The following is a 21,364-nucleotide window of genomic DNA, read 5'->3' on the forward strand; positions in this document are numbered from 1 at the left end:
TTATGCTCTTTATAGACCAAAAGCCTCCTGGAAAACAAGTATTCTTCATTATGTTCCAGAAATAAAGACCACTCAAAGAAAGCTCTGTTACATCCTGAGAAACACCAACTTTAACTCAACTTGTCTTATCTTTCCAGTGCACTGGACAGACCATAGAATTTACAGACTCAACAAACAGATAGTAATATGGTCATGATGGGTACCTGAAACCTGGGATGTAAAAAAACAGATTATGGAGAGCTGCATGAGTACAGTCAATTACTGAGATTTTCCTGAATACAAATCCTATCCAAGCAAAACTAATATACCCCCCAAATTAGGAGAAGTCCGCAGTCATTTTAGATGAAATCTCATAAGAAACCACAAACACATTCTCTTTTTTTCAAATTTCAGGACTTTAACATTTACTAAATAAGAAAAACAAAAATGCTGACATATTATATTGTACATATTTGCAAATCCAAATGTGTAAGAAGGTGCTTTGGTGGGATTTGAGATTATAGCTAAAGAGATCCAGGCATAAAGTTATCACTGCATGATAGGGAACGTAAGCTTTATTTACTACGAGATGACAAATACTTTTGAGTTTTTCTTGTATATGGTGGTACACCCACCTGGCTTACTAGGGTTTGTGCACCAGCTAACTAATTTATGTATTGTGACAGCAAGAGTGAAGAAGAAAAAAGTGCTTGGGCCTGGGCTTTAGAAAACCAAAATTCTAGTTCTGTCTTTGCCATTAACTAGTTGTACCATTTCAGAGGAGTCACCTGTGCCTTTTCTTTGGGGCTTAAATTCCTTCATCCTAATCTTTAGGATCTGAGTCTCTAGAAGATCTGAGTCATGACTTTCTCTTTGCATTATAAATAAGATTTGCAAATATAAAGAGCAAATTTAATAAATAATAATTAACAAAACTATGCATGGTATAAGGAAATATAAGTGATGAATGATAAAGATATAATTTGAAATCAGGTAGAGTATGAGAACAATTTATTGTGGAAGTGAGACTTGCTTTGTGTATAAGCAGAATTTGGGACTCTGGAGGCAGAAAATAATTTAAAAAATATAGACCAGGATTATGAGATGATGGGGCCCATGGCTGGTTTTCTAGCCTGGTTTTTGTCACCAGTGCTTTTTATCCTGCTTCCTGTCTCACCGTGTATTGACAAAAGCCCTTCTGTTTGGCTTGGGCAAAGGGGATGTGCTGGTTTGTTCTCCATAATTCTAAATGTCAAGGGTTGGCTGCATGGCAGTGGTGGGGAATGGCAAAGCCTTCCAGGAGTCTGAGCACTGGGGGAAGTAAACGTTCTCAAAAGCAGTGGTTTAATTATGAAGCAATTTAGATAAAAAGCAGAACTCCTTCAATTTAAAGGCATACAACTGGAGGCAATTAAACCTGCAAGATTAAATTTCAGAAATTAAAAACCTATAAAAAGCATCCTAGCAAAAGTATCTGTCTTGCACACATTTTGATCATTAATCTGAATGTTCTTTGGTTGTCCAATACCACCTCACCCTTTCCTTCATTTTTTTGATTGCTCAGGCAGTTTATAATACATGTAGCACATGGAAAATCAAACCAGAGTAGTGCAGTATCGCATCCATTTCTATCCTTCTTCTATGAAATTTTCAATAATTTGGGGAAGAGGTACACATGGAAGAAAGGAAGCTGAATGCCAGGAAATGAGCATACCAGGAAACAGTGGCTCACGAAAGGAGATTTAGACTCAGTCTGCATTTTCTAATATAGTCGCTGAATTGGTAAATCATCACCTTTCACTTAGCCAGTCCTGGGATATGGTGCCCCAACATGAGTGAGCAGAATTGTAAGCCCCCAACTTGGGCAGGGTGGGGTATTGTAAGAAATGGGATTTCTTTCCAACTTGCCAGCTGGCCTGAGGTCCCCATATCACTTCTTTCTCTACCATACACCCCTCTACTGCAGAAGAAAGCAGATGAAAATCCAATCTGGGGAAGGAACTTAAGCTAACATTTGTCCTAGTAAGAAAGTAGTAGTCCTTGATAGAGGGCAGTAATCCTACACTTAACGACCCATCAGAACCTATGTGCTTGATTCATATTTTATGCAGCTGGTAGGCTTTAATAAAAACAGGAAGGGCTGGGCGCGGTGGCTCACGCCTGTAATCCCAGCACTTTGGGAGGCCGAAGGCGGCAGATCACTTGAGGTCAGGAGTTGGAGACCAGCCTGGCCAACATGGTAAAACTCCATCTCTACTAAAAACACCAAAATTAGCCGGGTATGCTTGGTGGGTGCATGTAATCCCAGCTACTTGGGAGGCTGAGACTGGAGAATCACTTGAACTCAGGAGGTGGAGGCTGCAGTGAGTTGATTGTGCCACTGCAATTCAGCCTGGGTGACAGAGACTCTGTCTCAGAGAAAAACAAACAAACAAACAAAAAAGAAACAAAAAACAGAAATTAGTATTGTTATTAACAGACCTTTAAGGTCCTAATGCTTAGATACTCAGATGGAAAATATGTAAGTCTAAAGTAGTAGAAAAGAATTCTCCCAACTTCTGATGAGAGGGTGTACAACTGAGCTTCAGCACACATATGGTGGGCTCCTACAACCAGCAGCAAGAAGTCCAACAGATGCAGCAAACATGGAAGAAATCACTGCAAAGTGTGACTATTCATGACAGATGCAGCAGTACCCAGAACCATGGAGGACATCCCAAAGAAGGAATCTTTTTTTAACTCTTTAATTTTTTTTTTTTTTTAATAGAGCCAAGGTCTTGCTATGTTGCCCAGGCTGGTCTCAAACTCCCGAGCTCAAGTAATCCTCCAGCCTTGGCCTCCTGAAGTGCTAGGATTATGGGCATGAGCCTCCACGCCCAGCTAAAAATTTTAAAAATGCAAAAACTAGGCAACTTACTGTTAAATTAATTGTCTTGAGGCAGGAGGAAAAAACATGGATGCCATGTGAAAGCTGCTGAGTCTTTTATTTGTGAGCTCATGTGGAAGATATCCTGAGTGTGTCAAAAATATTCAATGTTGACTCCAGGAGACTGGGGAGGGGGGAGCATTGTATAGCTTCTTTCCAAGTATCAAGCATGAATTGATGAATTAGTATCTCTATGGTGGAAGAAGAGGGCAAAGGAATTCATTTAAATGATTAACTTTTACAAATATATTTACAGAAAGAATTGCAGTCAGTATCCCCAGCAGTATCCTTGGTATCCTGCATTCAGTATCCTTTGTGGTCAAAACAAAGTAAGGTATTAAAGGGATGCAATTGTGCAGGAAGTTGGGTATTTTTGTTTGTTGGTTTGTTGGTTGTGGTTTTTGTGGGATTTGTTTTGTTTTGTTTTGTTTTGTTTCAATTTAATGTACTGTGAGGGAAGGAATAAACATACATCTGTTATATCATAAAAATGTAAACAGTCGATATAAAATGCAGAGTAATTAAACATAAAATTGCATAGAGAAACCTCTTGATGTGTTTAAGTTAAATGGAGAGAAAATAAAGGGATTTAACAAAAAGAGTGTTAATTAAGAAGCAAGAGTGCTAGAAATATGAATCAATAATGGACACACAATTGAGGTCTTGTTATATATTTAATTTTTCTTATTAGATATAGATTTTTGTTGTTGTCAAAACCTTTCTAAATGTAGGTACTGAGGAAATACAATGGGTAAAGGTGAAGAACATATGTACATCAACTCTGCAGTGTTACAGGTTTTACAGAGAAGATAGGTGGGTGGGTCGATTGGTGAGTAATCTGGACACAGACTGCTGTTCTAGATCTCACATTTGCTAGTACATGTTTAAAACAAAAGTAATAGAAATTAGCAACTTTGATCTTCACCTAGATAATTCATAGGGATTCAAAGAGGTTGAATCAAATGTGAAAATACATATAAGAAATTATTTTAAAATCATTAAATGCCATTGGAACATTGTATGTTAAGATAATGCATAACAGTGCTTCAAACCCGATAGTTTCTCAATAATTTGGTTGAATTATAGATATAGCTAAGTCCTCTCTCACGGTGCAGAATCCTGGGAATATAGTGAGATACTGGACAAAGTTTATTGCACAGAATTGCTGCAATCGAAGATGGCATTGCAAAGGCCATGCAAAGATGGGATGAAAATATGGTATGTTCAAAATTACAATATGACAAAAGTCAAGGTTGTTTTGTAAGTCAGTCAAGGTTCAGTCCTGGCTTTTCTTTCTTTCTTTCTCTTCCTTTAGCTCTTGAAAATGTATTTCTCTATTTCCACTATTAATTGCCACCATAGCCAAGTAACCTAAGTACAGTCTACACAGGTGATTATATTTCTGGTTGTGGATCCTTTGCATGTGATTCAACATAACATTAAATTGAGGTTTTAATGCATGTAATCATCCATTACTAAATGATACAATTAAATATTTCTCCTAATAAGTATTATCCTATACCTCAGATAATTGTAAGCATTAAAGAAATTATAGTATCAATTCAATGACACAAAGTACTCCTAAATATATTTTCACCTTGTCAAATGGAGAGAAAGTTGAACGCATAAGGAGGCCAACATGAATACTAATAGCTATATTTACTGAGTCCTTACTAAGTGGCAGGCACTGGGCTAAGGGCTTTACATGCATTATGTCTTTTAAATCTCACAACAACCCTGTGAGTAAACAATATGACTATTCTCATTTTACAGTCGAGAGAACTGAGCCTAATAGAGGGTAAGGAATATTTCAAGGTCACAGAGCTAATCATATCAGAGCTGAATTCCAAGCTCCTCTGATTCCAGAGCCCTTGCTCTTAATTACTTTGTTGTACTGCCTTTCTAGTCACCTTTTAAAACATTCGTCCATAATCGGATGTCTGCCCCAAGGGCAATCCCTTTAAATATAGGTTTGTCTGATCTTTTCATGAATCCATAAACTGCTGTTGGATTAACATAGGATATCCTGAAGGTCTGCCCACCTCCAGGTAATGTAAAAGCTGTCACCTTGTAGATTGAGCAAATATATCTGCCCCCTCAACTTCTTCCCATAAGATGGGGCACAAACAGAGACCCACAGCCATTTTCTTCTTGCCTTCCAAAGCCCAAAGCATTTTACCTCTCTCTGGGTAGAGCCAGACTTATGGGTAGTCAAGAGAGAGAGTTTTCCACATTTGGTGAAAAGAGAGATATTGAGAAATACTCAACACCTCAACTACTCCACCCTTTCAACTTATCCCCAAGATGGGGGAAAAAAAATAACCTCTAACTGATTGGTGTTACGCTGGAATATTCATATTTAGAAACACTTTCTTCAGAGTTAGGTAATAGGCAAATGCAAACATATTGAGAGGATGCATCATAATGAGTTATTAACCTGTACTATGGCCTCATTAATAAATGAGATCCTTTTGCAACAGTTCCTGTGAAGCATGATGGCCTGTGCAGAGGTTTTCAAGCTGTGTTTTGGGAGTGCTGCGCTCTGCAGAGGAGGCTCAAGTGTGCAGAATGTCAAGTTGGTCAGCCCTGAACCCCTCTCCCCATTTCAACCGCAGTGGCTGTGCTGTTATCTGTTACTAGTCTGGGTTCTGCATTTCACTTTGGTGAAAACAAATGATCAACAACAACAAAATCATTACACAGTTCTTATAAAATGAAAATCACAGCTTAGTGGAAAGAGTGAAAATGTGTACTCAGCAATATCTAATATAGTGCCTACAATAATTAAGAGTCAGTTATTGCTCCCTCAGAGCAGCTTTGGATTTGGGAGTAAGGACGTAACATTTCCTGAAAGCATGGGCTTTCAGTGCCACTCAATGGGTCAGACACTGAGCAAGATCTTTAAATTTTAGGTCCTCTGTGGGGAAGGCATCAGGTCCATTTTATAGGTAATAAAACTGGGGCTTTGAGAGGTTAGATGATTTACACAGAATGACACAGGTGCTGAGTGGCAGAGCTGGCACTCAACCTAAGGTGTCCTTGGACTCCAAGACACTGGGTTCCTGATGATGAGAATGAAGTTATGGGTTTAGAGACCAATGTAAAAATGGGCATCTGAGGGCCATAATTTAAACTTTGCCTGCTTAGCAATATATATATGCCAACCAACCCTGTAGTGTTTGCTTCCAAAGCTACATAGAAACTATTCATCTGATTCATTATCATTTTGTGGGGCCTCTGAGAAGTAGAAATAGGTTGGGCACGGTGGCTCGTGCCTGTAATCCCAGCACTTTGGGAGGCCAAGGTAGGCAGATCACTTGAGGTCAGGAGATGAAGACCAGCCTGGCCAACATGATGAAATTCCGTCTCTACTAAAATAAATAGCTGGTTGTGGTGGTGCGCACCTGTAGTCACAGCTACTTGGAAGGCTGAGGCATGAAAATTGCTTGAACCTGGGAGGCACAAGATGCAGTAAGTCAAGGTCTTGACACTACACTCCAGCCTGGGTGATAGAGCAAGACTCCATCTCAAAAAAAAAAAGAAAAGAAAAAGAAAAAGAAAAAGAAATAGCTTAGGCTAAATCAGGCCCGAGGAAATATTTCCTGATTATGTCTGTGAATATTTTATTTATTATTATTATTAGTCTTAGTTAGAGCTACTATAACAAATTACTTATAAACAACAGAAATTTGTGTCTCACTGTTCTGGAGGCTAGAAGCCCAAGATTGGGGTGCCAGCCTGGTTGGCTTCTGGGGAGGGCCCTCTTCTGGATTGCAGACTACCAACTTCTCCTAGTATCCTCACAAGACAAAAAGAGAGATAACTAGCTCTATGGCTTCTTATAAAGGCACTGAACTCATTCATGAGGGTTCCACCCTCATGACCTTAGTAACTCCCAAAGGCCTCACCTCCAAATATCATCACAATGAAATTACAGTTTCAACATATGAATTTTGTTGGACACAAACATTCAATCTACATTATTATTATTATTGTTATTTTCCTTATTATTTAAACTGCTGTGCCAGGTGCAAAGATTGTATTCAGAATTCCAGTTCTCAGATGGCTGAATAGGAACATCTCCAGTCTACAGCTCCCAGCGTGAGCAACACAGAAGGTGGGTGATTTCCACATTTCCAACTGAGGTACTGGGTTCATCTCACTGGGGCTTGTCGGACAGTGGGTGCAGCACATGGAGTATGAGCCAAAGCAGGGCGGGGCAACGCCTCACCCTGGAAGTGCAATGGGTCGGGGAATTCCCTTTCCTAAGGAAGGGAAGCCATGACAGATGGTACCTGGAAAATCGGGACACTCCCACCCTAATACTGTGCTTTCCCAGTGGTCTTAGCAAACAGCACACCAGGAAATTATATCTCGTGCCTGACTCAGAGGGTCCCATGCCCACGGATCCTCGCTCACTGCTAGCACAGCAATCTGAGATCAAACTGCAAGGTGGCAGCGGGGCTGGGGGAGGGGCATCTGCCATTGCTGAGGCTTGAGCAGGTAAACACAGCAGCCAGGAAGCTCGAACTGGGTGGACCCCACCGCAGCTCAAGGAGGCCTGCCTGCCTCTGTAGACTCCACCACTGGGGGCAAGGTATAGCTGAACAAAAGGCAGCAGAAACTTCTGTAGACTTAAATGTCCCTGTCTGACAGCTTTGAAGAGAGTAGTGGTTCTCCCAGCATGGAGTTTGAGATCTGAGAATGGACAGACTGCCTCCTCAAGTGGGTCCCTGACCCCCGAGTAGCCTAACTGGGAGACACCTCCCAGTAGGGGCCGACTGACACCTCATACAGCCAGGTGCCCCTCTGAGACGAAGCTTCCAGAGGAAGGATCAGGCAGCAACATTTGCCATTCTGTAATATTTGTTGTTCTGCAGCCTCTGCTGGTGATACCCAGGCAAATAGGGTTTGGAGTGGACCTTCAGCAGACTCCAAAGACCTACAGTTGAAGGTCCTGACTGTTAGAAGGAAAACTAACAGATAGAAAGGACATCCACACCAAAACCCCATCTGTATGTCACCATCATAAAAGACCAAAGGTAGATAAAAACACAAAGATGGGGAGAAACCAGAGCAGAAAAGCTGAAAATTCTAAAAATCAGAGCATCTCTTCTACTCCAAAGGACTGCAACTCCTCATCAGCAATGGAACAAAGCTAGATGGAGAATGACTGACAAATTGAGAGAAGGCTTCAGACGACCAGTAATAACAAACTTCTCCAAGCTAAAGGAGCATGTTCAGACCCATCGCAAAGAAGCTAAAAACCTTGAAAAAAGATTAGACAAATGGCTAACTAGAACAAACAGCTTAGAGAAGACCTTAAATGACCTGACGGAGTTGAAAACCATGGCACAAGCACTACATGATGAATGCACAAGCTTCAGTAGCTGATTCGATCAAGTGGAACAAAGGGTATCAGTGACTGAAGAGCAAATGAATGAAATGAAGCAAGAAGAGAAGTTTAGAGAAAAAAGAGTAAAAATAAATGAACAAAGCCTACAAGAAATACGAGACTATGTGAAAAGACCAAATCTACGTCTGATTAGTGTACCTGAAAGTGACAGGGAGAATAGAACCAAGTTGGAAACACTTTTCAGGATATTATCCAGGAGAACTTCCCCAACCTAGAAGGCAGGCCAACATTCAAATTCAGGAAATACAGAGAACACCACAAAGACATTCCTCGAGAAGAACAACTCAAAGACACATAATTGTCAGATTCACCAAAGTGGAAATGAAGGAAAAAATATTAAGGGTAGCCAGAGAGAAAAGTTGGGTTACCCCAAAAGGGAAGCCCATCAGACTAACAGTGGATCTCTCAGCAGAAACTCTACAAGCCAGAAGATAGTGGGGTCCAATATTCAACATTCTTAAAGAAAAGAATTTTCAACTCAGAATTTCATATCCAGCCAAACTAAGCTTCATAAGTGAAGAAATAAAATCCTTTAGAGACAAGCAAATGCTGAGATATTTTTTCACCACGAGGCCTGCCTGAAAAGAGCTCCTGAAGGAAGCACTAAACATGGAAAGGAAAAACTGGTACCAGTCACTGCAAAAACACACCTAATTGTAAAGGCCACTGATACTAGGAAGAAACTGCATCAACTAACGAGCAAAATAACCAGCTAACATCATAATGACGGATCAAATTAACATGTAACAATATTAACCTTAAATGTAAATGGGCTAAATGCTCCAATTAAAAGACACAGACTGGCAAACTGGATAAAGAGTCAAGATTCATCAGTGTGCTGTATTTAGTAGAGCCATATCATGTGCAGAGACACACATAGGCTGAAAATAAAGGGATGGAGGAAGATCTACCAAGCAAATGGTAAAAAAAACAAAAAACAAAAAAACAAAAAACAAAAAACAAAAAAAACAAAACGCAGGGGTTGCAATCCTAGTCTCTGATAAAAGAGACTTTAAACCAACAAAGATCAAAAGAGACAAAGAAGGCCATTACATAATGGTAAAGGGATCAATTCAACAAGAAGAGCGAACTATCCTAAATATATATGAACCCAACACAGGAGCACCCAGATTCATAAAGCAAGTCCTTAGAGACCTACAAAGAGACTTAGGCTCTCACACAATAATAATGGGAGATTTTAACACCTCACTGTCAACATTAGACAGATCAATGAGACAGAAAGTTAACAAGGATATCCAGGAATTGAACTCAGCTCTGCACCAAGTGGACCTAATAGACATCTACAGAACTCTCCACCGCAAATCAACAGAATATACATTCTTCTCAGCACCACATCACACTTATTCAAAAATTGACCACATAGTTGGAAGTAAAGCATTCCTCAGCAAATGTAAAAGAACAGAAATTATAACAAACTGTCTCTCAGACCACAGTGCAATCAAACTAGAACTCAGGATTAAGAAACTCATTCAAAACTGCTCAGCTACATGGAAACTGAACAACCTGCTCCTGAATGACTACTGGGTACATAACAAAATGAAGGCAGAAATAAAGGTGTTCTTTGAAACCATTGAGAATGAAGACACAACATACCAGAATCTCTGGGACACATTTAAAGCAGTGTGTAGAGGGAAATTTATAGCACTAAATGCCCACAAGAGAAAGCAGGAAAGATCTAAAATGGACCCCCTAACATCACAATTAAAAGAACTAGAGAAGCAAGAGCAAACACATTCGAAAGACAGCAGAAGGCAAGAAATAACTAAGATCAGAGCACAACTGAAGGAGATAGAGACACAAAAAAACCCTTCAAAAACATCAATGAATCCAGGAGCTGGTTTTTTGAAAAGATCAACAAAATTGATAGAATGCTAACAAGACTAATAAAGAAGAAAAGAGAGAAGAATCAGATAGATGCAATAAAAAATGATATAGGGGATATCACCACCAATCTCACAGAAACACAAACTACCATCAGAGAATACTATAAACACCTCTACACAAATAAAATAGAAAATCTAGAAGAAATGAAAATATTCTGGGACACATACACCGTCCCAAGAAAAACCAGGAAGAAGTTGAATCCCTGAATAGACCAGTAACAGACTCTGAAATTGAGGCAATAATTAAGAGCCTACCAACCAAAAAAAGTCCAGGACCAGATGAATTCACAGCCAAATTCTACCAGAGGTACAAAGAGCAGCTGGTACCATTCCTTCTGAAACTATTCCAATCATTAGAAAAAGAAGGAATCCTCCCTAACTCAATTTTATGAGGCCAGCATCATCCTGATACCAAAGCCTGGCAGAGACCCCCCAAAAAAAGAGAATTTTAGACCAATATCCCTGATGAACATTGATGCAAAAATCCTCAACAAATACTGGCAAACCAAATCCAGCAGCAAATCAAAAAGCTTATCCACAATGATCAAGTTGGCTTCATCCCTGGGATCCAAGGCTGGTTCAACATATGCAAATCAATAAACGTAATCCATCATATAAACAGAACCAGAGACAAAAACCACATGATTATCTCAATAGATGCAGAAAGGCCTTAGACAAAATTCAACAGCCCTTCATGCTAAAAACTCTCAATAAACTAGGTACTGATGGGACATATCTCAAAATAATAAGAGCTATTTATGACAAACCCACAGCCAATATCATACTGAATGGACAAAAACTAGAAGCATTCCCTTTGAAAACTGGCATAAGACAGGGATGCCCTCTCTCATCACTCGTATTCAACATAGTGTTGGAAGTTCTGGCCAGGGCAATCAGGCAGGAGAGAGAAATAAAGGGTATTAAATTAGGAAAAGAGGAGGTCAAATTGTCCCTATGTGTAGATGACATGATTGTATATTTAGAAAACCCCATCATCTCAGCCCAAAATCTCCTTAAGCTGATAAGCAACTTCAGCAAAGTCTCAGGATACAAAATCAATGTGCAAAATTCACAAGCATTCCTATACACCAGTAACAGACAGAGAGTCAAATCATGAGTGAACTCCCATTCACAACTGCTTCAAAGAGAATAAAATACCTAGGAATCCAACATACAAGGGATGTGAAGGACCTCTTCAAGGAGAACTACAAACCACTGCTCAATGAAATAAAAGAGAACACAAACAAATGGAAGAACATTCCATGCTCATGGATAGGAAGAATCAATATTGTGAAAATGGCCATACTGCCCAAGGTAATTTATAGATTCAATGCCATCCCCATCAAGCTACCAATGACTTTCTTCACAGAATTGGAAAAAACTACTTTAAAGTTCATAAGGAACCAAAAAAGAGCCCACATTGCCAAGACAATCCTAAGCCAAAAGAACAAAGCTGGAGGCATCACGCTACCTAACTTCAAACTATACTACAAGGCTACAGTAACCAAAACAGCATAGTACTGGTACCAAAACAGAGATATAGACCAATGGAACAGAACAGAGCCCTCAGAAATAATACTACACATCTACAACCATATGATCTTTGACAAACCTGACAGAAACAAGAAATGGGGAAAGGATTCCCTATTTAATTAATGGTGCTGGGAAAACTGGCTAGCCATATGTAGAAAGCTGAAACTGGATCCCTTCCTTACATCTTACATGAAAATTAATTCAAGATGGATTAAAGACTTAAATGTTAGACCTAAAACCATAAAAACCCTAGAAGAAAACTTAGGCAATACCATTCAGGCCATAGGCATGGGCAAGGACTTCATGAGTAAAACACTAAAAGCAATGGCAGCAAAAGCCAAAATTGACAAATGGAATCTAGTTAAAGAGTTTCTGCACAGCAAAAGAAACTATCATCAGAGTGAACAGGCAACCTACAGAATGGGAGAAAATTTTTACTATCTACCCATCTGACAAAGGGCCAATGTCCAGAATCTACAAAGAACTTAAACAAATGTACAAGAAAAAAATCAAACAACTCCATCAAAAAGTGGGTGAAGGATATGCACAGACACTTCTCAAAAGAAGACATTTATGAAGCCAACAGACACATGAAAAAATGCTCATCATCACTGGCCATCAGAGAAATGCAAATCAAAGCCACAATGAGATACCATCTCACACCAGTTAGAATGGCAATCATTAGAAAGTCAGGAAACAACAGGTCCTGGACAGGATGTGAAGAAATAGGAACAATTGTACACCGTTGGTAGGACTGTAAACTAGTTCAACCATTGTGGAAGACAGTGTGGCAGTTCCTCAAGGATCTAGAACTAGGAATATCATTTGACCCAGCCATCCCATTACTGGGTATATACCCAAAGGATTATAAATCATGCTACTATAAAGACACATGTGCACGTATGTTTATTGCAGCACTGTTCACAGTAGTAAAGACTTGGAACCAACCCAAATGTCCATCAATGATACACTGGATTAAGAAAATGTGGCACATATACACCATGGGATACTATGCAGCCATAAAAAAGGATGAGTTCACATCCTTTGTAGGAACATGGATGAAGTTGGAAACCATCATTCTGAGCAAACTATTGTAAGGACAGAAAACCAAACACTGCATGTTCTCACTCATAGGTGGGAATTGAACAATGAGAACACTTGGACACAGGGTAGGGAACATCACACACCAGGGCCTGTCCTTGGGTGGAGGGAGAGGGGAGGGATAGCATTAGGAGATATACCTAATGTAAATGATGAGTTAATGGGTGCAGCACACCAACATGGCACATGTATACAAATGTAAGAAAACTGCATGTTGTGCACATGTACCCTAGAACTTCAAGTATAATAAAAAAGAAAAGAAAAAGAAAAAGAATGTGTGCAGAAAGTATGTAATAGGTGGGCTGTAATTTGACATTGGAAATGGAAACCCTAAAGTTACCTAAAATGCTATCTGTGTATACTGATGAGAAGATGCGTCTAGGGTGAATTATTTTAAAATTGTAAAACAACATATATGATTAGGAGCCTATCAAAAAAATTGTATTTACATATATTTATTCTTGCAGGGGAAAAGTTCTTCCATAAACCACACCAAGCATTTAACAGCAGTTATCTTTGGAGATAGGATTACTGAAGATATTCATTTTCTACATTAGGCTTTTCTATAATATTTGAATGCTATGTAACATGCATATCAATATTTTTGTAATCAAAAAAACAATAAAGATAGAAATATTAAATGTCTATGCTAGCATTTGGGTTTCTGCTCTTTAACCTAATCATGTATAGTTTACTCAGATTGTTAGCTGAGGAACTTCTAACTAATTGAAATAACTTGCAGGTACAGCAGAGCATCAGAATATTTGTCTTTGTACAAGCACAGATGTGAAATATTGTGATGGTATACTTCAGGCAATTTGATGATCATGCTGTTTGTGTGTGTGTGCGTGTGTGTGTGTGTGAGAGAATGAGTGGACTATGACAAAAATGTTCATACGAGAATGAGATCTGAATATTGGTTATGGAGAGGATTTCAAAAATTTGTGGCAGAATAAAAATACTCTGGGCAGTGTACATTGGCTCAAGCCTGTAATTTCAGCACTTTGGGAGGCTGAGGTGGGCGGATCACCTGAGGTCAGGAGTTCAAGACCAGCCTGGCCAACATGGTGAAACCCTGTATCTACTTTTTAAAAAGCAAAAATTAGCTGGATGTGGTGGCGTGCACCTGTAATCCCAGGTAGTCAGGAGGGTGAGGCAGGAGAATCGCTCAAACCTGGGAGGCGGAGGTTGCAGTGAGCCAAGATCATGCTACTGCACTTCAGCCTGGGTGACAGAGCGAGACTCCATCTCAAAAAAAAAAAAAAAAAAAAAAGAAAAGAAAAAAGAAAACAAAGAATAAAAATACCTGAAAGGCTAGTTTTTAGTGTGACAGATATTGTTTCCAAATGATATTTTCATTCATCACAAAGATGTAGTTGTTGGTCTCAGTCTTCCTACCTCCTTACTATGACATTTTCTATTTACCTTAAAATTCTCTTTATAAAAAAAGAGTGAGTTATATGTGTTCTTTGGTTTAAATCCCATTGAAGGAGCAGTTTATTGTATTAATCAGGAATTCACACCCTCATGGGTAGTCACAAGTTTTCCCCCATAAAAGTCACACAGTAGAGGTGGCCAGTGTAAATGCTCCTAGGTATGTATCAATTAACTTCAGGGACTTTGCATATTAGAAATGACTTTTCATTGGTGAAATTGTTGGCTAGTTAATTAACACAATGGATGATTCATGGGCAAAAATATTGATATTCAACATTGTGGATAGGCTAAAATATTTTAGAGATATTTCCCATGGTTATATGAATAACAAATCATATAGCTAGGCCTGAGGCCTGGATCCTTAGGGATGGTACGCAAGGTCTGAGACCTAAATGCTTCTGTGCCCTGAGACTGAGATGCAGAATTTCTGCCTGCCTGACCACTCCCATAAGGTAACAATCCTGCCTCTAAAAGGTAGCAGGTTTACCTCAAGTGCTCCTTTCATGCAAGGTATTGTTCAGACCACTTGTTAGGACAGGAAATTGAGAATCCATCAATACATTTTGCTGAGAATTGCTTTCCTTTTAATTGTTAGCAGTATAGTAAGAGAGTAGCTGAAGCTCTCCTACCTCAAACATTTTGGTAACCACTATTTATCTGTCTTTTCTATCTATCTATCTATCCACCCATCTATTTATCCATCTATATTTAACAGTTGCACATAACCAAATTGGCAACTAGGTTATTTTTCAACACTCCTATTTCTAAACAAACAAACAAATGAAAATTAAAGCACATATGAAAAGAAGTCATAATGATCTTGGCTGAGAATGGAGTGGATTGATTGGCCTGTGTGAGTTTGTAGAGGTGTAATCCTTCTATAAATAAAGCCAATTTGGAAACCCTTGGCAAAGTACCCTAGGACAGGGATTGGTCTTGCTTAAGCAATAAACATTTTCTGGAAACACATCTGACTTCTCTCTGAGCTACTTATCCAGATCCACAAACCACTGGATGATTTCATTTCTTATTTTATCTGATCTCCCTGCATGTGTTATTGCTGACAATTTCTTTTTTCCTGTGACTCCACCCTTCTTGTTCTTCTCTCAGCTGCCTGACTATTCTTTCTCAGTTTCCTTTTTTGGCTCCCTTTCTTAGTTACTCCCCTAAGTTCTGCTACTCCCTAGAATTCTATTCTTTGCTCTCTTCCTTTCTCTCCTTGGGCAATCTCATCAATTCAGTAGCCTAAAGAGCCTTATTTATATATGGTATGCTGCTGCACTCCAGATCTATAGCTATGTCCCTAAACCCTCTCCCACACTCCAAACACTTACGTAAAACCGTTCACTCTAAGTGCATGCCCTCAAACTCGACTTGTCCTGGACTGAACTTAGCATCTTCCCCAGGGTTCTTCACCTCCCACATTAATTATGTTCCAAGTAATGCCAATTCTATCCCTTAGTTATTCCTCATCTGTCTCCACACTTCCTCATCCCTAATGCCGTAAGCCCTAGTTCAGACACTCACCATCTCTTCACTGGATTATTTTTAAGGATGTTCTCTGCCTCCATTTCACCTCTCTCTCTACTCCAGTCTCCATGCGGTTTTAGTTGGATCTTTAAAGTACATAAAATTGTATCTCCCTATTTTGCCTTCAGCATAAATTCAAACTTTCTAGCAAGGAAGCCAGTGGCCCTGCTAGACTCAATATAGCTATCATCATCTCCATTTCTCTCTGTCTGGAATTTCTACTGTAACACACCTCCAACCATTCCTATAGACATAATGTCCAATAAATCTCTAATTAATCTTTGTTCGATGAAAAAATACATGACAAGACTTATTTTAGTGGATTTAAAAATATATAAAAACGATTCTCCATTTATTTCCCCTGGCTATTTCAGAAACAGTCCTGTGCATAATCAAAAAATCCTTCATTTATCAGGTGAAGAAACTTAGTCTCAGAGACTTTAAGTAAGCAAAGTCATGCAACCAGAAATGAATATGATGGAAGGAGAATTAGCTATTGAGATGCCCACTCTAGAACACAGGAGCCTTCAGATGCCAGCACTGCTTTTTCTAATTGCTTATCAGTAAGTACTGGGAACACGCTTAAGGAGGAAGCCTCACCCTTTCTCCAGATCAGCTTCTGTTAATACATCAGATAGCAAAAAAAGAATGAACTCTGCATTTAGAGGAAATCTATCACGCCCAAATTATTAGTGATTCATAAAAAACAAATTGGTTTATCAATTCTAATGTTTTCAGGCCAAAACCATATCAAGCAAATGTGACAGACTTTCAAGAGCATTCAAAACACCACCTCAGAGTGGGAGATATAGGGGAGGGAGGGACAACCAGAATCAGAATGAGTACAAGATGCAGGTAACACAGATGATAAAACAGGAACATAGAATGCACTTGCTTCGCCCTGCCCACACCATAAGTGGATACCTCTTCTCTCTTTTCACCACGCAAAACTATGTTTTTGTTGCTTCTCCATAGAAGCTTATTAAATACTTGAATTTCAAAATTGATCATGTCTTGTTAAAGAACATTGGATGTGATGTGATTGCATCTTACAAATACAAGGATCTTCCCTATATGTGCAAGTCACATATTCAGTTTAGCCCCAAATAATGGATAGCCTTCAAATTGTTCTAATCCCAGTGTGTGTGAGTCTCTCCTCAGCAAGGCTACGCCTGAAATCAAGGATTCCTTGGAGTCTACATGATAGTGATGTTTACATAAGGGTTGGGATCACAATGGTGTTCCAAAAATACACATTCTATTCTAAAGAATCCACATCTTAATCTGTAGTGACATGGCCGGAAACCTTCAGATCTACATTCTGTAATGCTGTGAGCACAAAAATAATAGATTTCCACATGATTAAGGAGAATATGCTGATAATTATGGAAAAAGACAATGGTGAGTCTGAGTATTATGGCAGCTGTGAAAAGAAAACACATGAAATGGATTTCCATGACAAGAAAGCTGAACAAAATATAATTCATTGTAATGTAAAAGGCTATATCTAAAGTCACTTGATGATCTATATAAAGTGCCTTATAAATATGTTTTAAATGCATTGTTGTGAATCAATTTTAAAAACTTTTAGTGTCAGTTGTTATATTCAAGATGTCAGAACTTTGGATTTTTAAACAAGTATCTCTCTTTTCTTAGATTACAAAGAAAGAAAATATTGCTGACGTGAGAAACAATGTTATCTTTTGAAACAATCGGAGTCACCTTCTATTTGAGGAGTACCTTAAGAAATACAGAAGGGTTTCAACAGAGAAGGTTTAGCAATCTGGAAAACCACAAGAGAGGCAGTAAGTTAACACCAAAAGCAAACAAAAAAGAAACTCATGAGCATCCAGTATCAACCTGAGGACTATACAGTGTTAAATGTGTGTGGTCATTTGCTGATTGAAATTTATTCCTGCTAAATAAGAAAATTGTTTCATCTAATTCAGTTTTCAGGGAAATTTTTCACCATAAATTATCCATCTTCTTTACCTTCTGAAATAAATTTCCTTTAATCTAAATAAATCTTTATCTGCTGCCTCTGGCCTATCAGTGTCAACACCAATTATTGTGCTCTTTAGCATGCAGGGACAACAGGGAGAGTCATTGAGAAAGCTAAATATCTTCTGTTATTTTTATTCCCTGGATCTGTTGTTTTTCAAAGAGGATTTTTGTTCAACTGTTTTATAGTTTCTGTGTGTATTTTTTTTCATTGTACAGGTGTTGGGGGTCACATTTTCCCTGGGGTCAAGATACAATCCTTCAAATAACTCTCTACCTTTAAGGTTTGGTTACTGGTAATTGTCCAGGATGTCAGAAAGCCAAGAATATCAGAACTGAGTGTGCGATATGGTTAGGCTCTATGTCGCCATCCAAATCTCATCTTGTAGCTCATATAATTCCCACGTGTTATGGGAGGGACCTGGTGGGAGATGATTGAATTATGGGAGCAGGTCTTTCTCATGTTGTTCTTGTGAGAGTGAATTTGTCTCAAGAGATCTGATGGTTTCAAAAACCGGAGTTGCCCTTCACAAGCTCTGTTCGCCTGATGACATCTATGTAAGATGTGACTTGCTCCTCCTTGCCTTCTATCATGATTGTGAGGCCTCCCCAGCCATGTGGAAGTGTAGTCCATAAATCTCTCTCTCTTTTTTTTTTTTTTGTAAATTGCCCAGTTTTGGGTATGCCTCCATCAGCATTGTGAAAATGAACTAATACAGTAAATTGGTACCAGTAGAATGGGGTGCTGCTGAAAAGGTACCCAAAAATGTGGAAGCTGCTCTGGAACTGGGTAATAAGCAGAAGTTGGAACAGTTTGGAGGGCTCAGAAGAAGACAGGAAAATGTGGGAAAGTTTGGAACTTCCTAGAGACTTGTTGAATATCTTTCACAAAAAATGCTAATAGGCATATAAAAAATAAGGTCCAGGCTGAGGTGGTTTCAGATGGAGATAAGGAACTTATTGGGAACTGGAGCAAAGGTGACACTTGTTAAGTTTTAGCAAAGAGACTGGTGGCATTTTGCCTCTGCTCTGGAGATTTTTGAAACTTTGAACTTGAAAGAGATGATTTAGGGTATCTGGCAGAAGAAAGTTCTAAGCAGCAAAGCATTCAAGAAGTGACTTGGGTGCTGTTAAGCATTCAGTTTTAAAAGGGAAAGAGAACATAAACATTTGGGAAGTTTGCAGCCTGACAAAGCAATAGAAAAGAAAATTCCATTTTCTGAAGAGACATTCAAGCTGGATTCAAAAATGTATATAAATAATGTGGAGCCAAATGTTAATCACTAAGAGAATGGGGAAAATGTCTCCAGGGCATGTCAGAGAACTGTGCAGCAGCCCTTCCCATCACAGGCCCAGAGGTTTGGGAGGAAAAAATGGTTTTGTGGTCTGGGTCCAGGGTCCCTCTGCTGTGTGTAGTCTAGGGACTTGGTGCCCTGTGTCCCAGCCACTTCAGCCGTGACTAAAAGGGGCCAAGGTATAGCTCAGGGTATTGCTTCAGAGGTTGAAAGCCCCAAGCCTTGGCAGCTTCCACATGGTGTTGAGCCTGCAGGTGCATGGAAGTCAACAACTGAGATTTAGGAACCTCCGCTTAGATTTCAGAGGATGTATGAAAATGCCTGGATGTCCAGGCAGAAGTTTGTTGCAGGGGTGGGGCCCTCATAGAGAAACTCTGCTAAGGCAGTGTGGAAGGGAAATATGGAGCTGGAGCCCCCACATAGAGCCCCTACTGGGGCTCTACCTAGCGGAGCTGTGAGAAGAGGGCCACCATCCTCCAGAACCCAGAGTGGTAACTCCATCAACACTTCCACTGTGCAGACACCCAACACCACCCTGTGAAAGCAGCCAGGAGGAAAGCTATATCCTGCAAAGCCACAGGAGTGGAGGTGCCCAAGACTATAGGAACCTACCTCTTGCATCAGCATGACCTGGATGTGAGACAGGGAGTCAAAGGAGATCATTTTAGAGCTTTAAGATTTGACTACCCTGCTGGATTTCAGACTTGCATGGGGCCTGTAGCCCCATTGTTTTGTCCAATTTCTCCCATTTGGAATGGCTGTACTTACCCAATGTCTGTACCCTCATGGTATCTAGGAAGTAACTAACTTGCTTTTGATTTTACAGGTTCATAGGTAGAAGGGACTTGCTTGTCTTGGATGAGACTTTGGAATGTGGACTTCTGAGTTAATACTGAAATTAGTGGAGACTTTGGAGGGTTGTTGGGAAGGCATAGGTGGTGTTGAAATGTGAAGATATGAGATTTGAGGGGCTGGGGTGGAATGATATGGTTTGGTTCTGTGTCCCGAACCAAATCTCATCTTGTAGCTCCCATAATTACCATGTGTTGTGGGAAGGATCTGGTGGAAGATGATTGAATAATGGGGACGGGTCTCCTGCTGTTCTTGTGATAGTGAATGGGTCTCATGAGAGCTCATGGTTTTAAACACAGCAGTTGCCCTGCACAAGCTCTCTTTGCCTGCTGCCATCCATGTAAGATCTGCCTTGCTCCTCCTTTCCTTCTGCCATGATTGTTAGGCCTCCCCGGTCATGTGGAACTGTAAGTCCATAAACCTCTTTCTTTTGTAAATTGCCCAGTCTTGGGTATGTCTTTATCAGCAGTGTGAAAACAGACTAACACAGTGTGATTTGCTTTAAGGAGAGGTTTTAAAAAGTCTTTAAAAGACAAAACAATCAGCTCAGGGCATACAGGTAGCTTTTTTTTTTTTTTTTTTTTTTTTTTTTTTCTAATCTCTTGGAAACCAAGTTCTTTGCTCCATAGTTTATGGTTGGTTTAATTATTAGTTGAGATTTGTGCTATTATAATTAATATGCTATTTTTCACATGGACATTCCAAAGTACCTTATAATATTTTCTTAATGGAAATATTACTGAGTTGTGGAAAAGAGATGAAAGGGATTCTCAATATCACTGATTATCAAGGTTTGCTATTAATGCAAATGAACTCTGGATTCAACCCATTTTTCTACCTATGGTATGGTCAATCATTCTAAATGACAGACAATAGGGGAAGCCTTCCCTGCTACCTAGTCTGGAGTGATAACTCCTTCTCTGTGTTCCTGCATCTTCTAATCTGTATGGTTGCCTGTACCACATTTTATGAAATTTTTCTGTTTATGTGTCAGCCTCTCCTTTCAGACTGCTGGTTCCTGGAGACTAGAATTTATGCTTCAGTGTCCTGGGTCCTATTTCATATAGGTGCTGAGCTATGCCTGGGTGATTAATTAATTCATCAACAGATCACAGGTACACAGAAGTTTAGCAATAGGAAAAGAAATACAGAGCAGATCAAGCAGGGAAGGAGGGAGGAGGAGAGAAGACTTATAGTCATATGCACATTGTTCTGATAATGAAAAGTAAACATAAACAAGGCTATGCAGCATCAGTTGAAGTTAGTAGGGAAAATAAAATGCAAAAATGCAGTAGAGTATGAGAAGGGTGCCGGGGATAAGAATGTTTTCTTTTCTCAGTTGGGGTGGTGAAGGGAGTAGATAATAGGGATAAATTAGGCCTATTAAAAT

The 21,364-nt window shown here is 39.4% G+C and overlaps 1 protein-coding gene across 6 annotated transcripts in view; it reads right to left on the minus strand.

Annotated features, from left to right (window-relative positions):
- CTNNA2 (catenin alpha 2) overlaps positions 1-21,364 on the minus strand; it is a 1,154,891-nt gene that overhangs the window by 434,182 nt on the left and 699,345 nt on the right. The gene's annotated exons all lie outside the window — the stretch shown is intronic.

The sequence above is a fragment of the Rhinopithecus roxellana genome, chromosome 17 (assembly GCF_007565055.1).
Source record: "Rhinopithecus roxellana isolate Shanxi Qingling chromosome 17, ASM756505v1, whole genome shotgun sequence".
NCBI classification, from domain to species: domain Eukaryota; kingdom Metazoa; phylum Chordata; class Mammalia; order Primates; family Cercopithecidae; genus Rhinopithecus; species Rhinopithecus roxellana.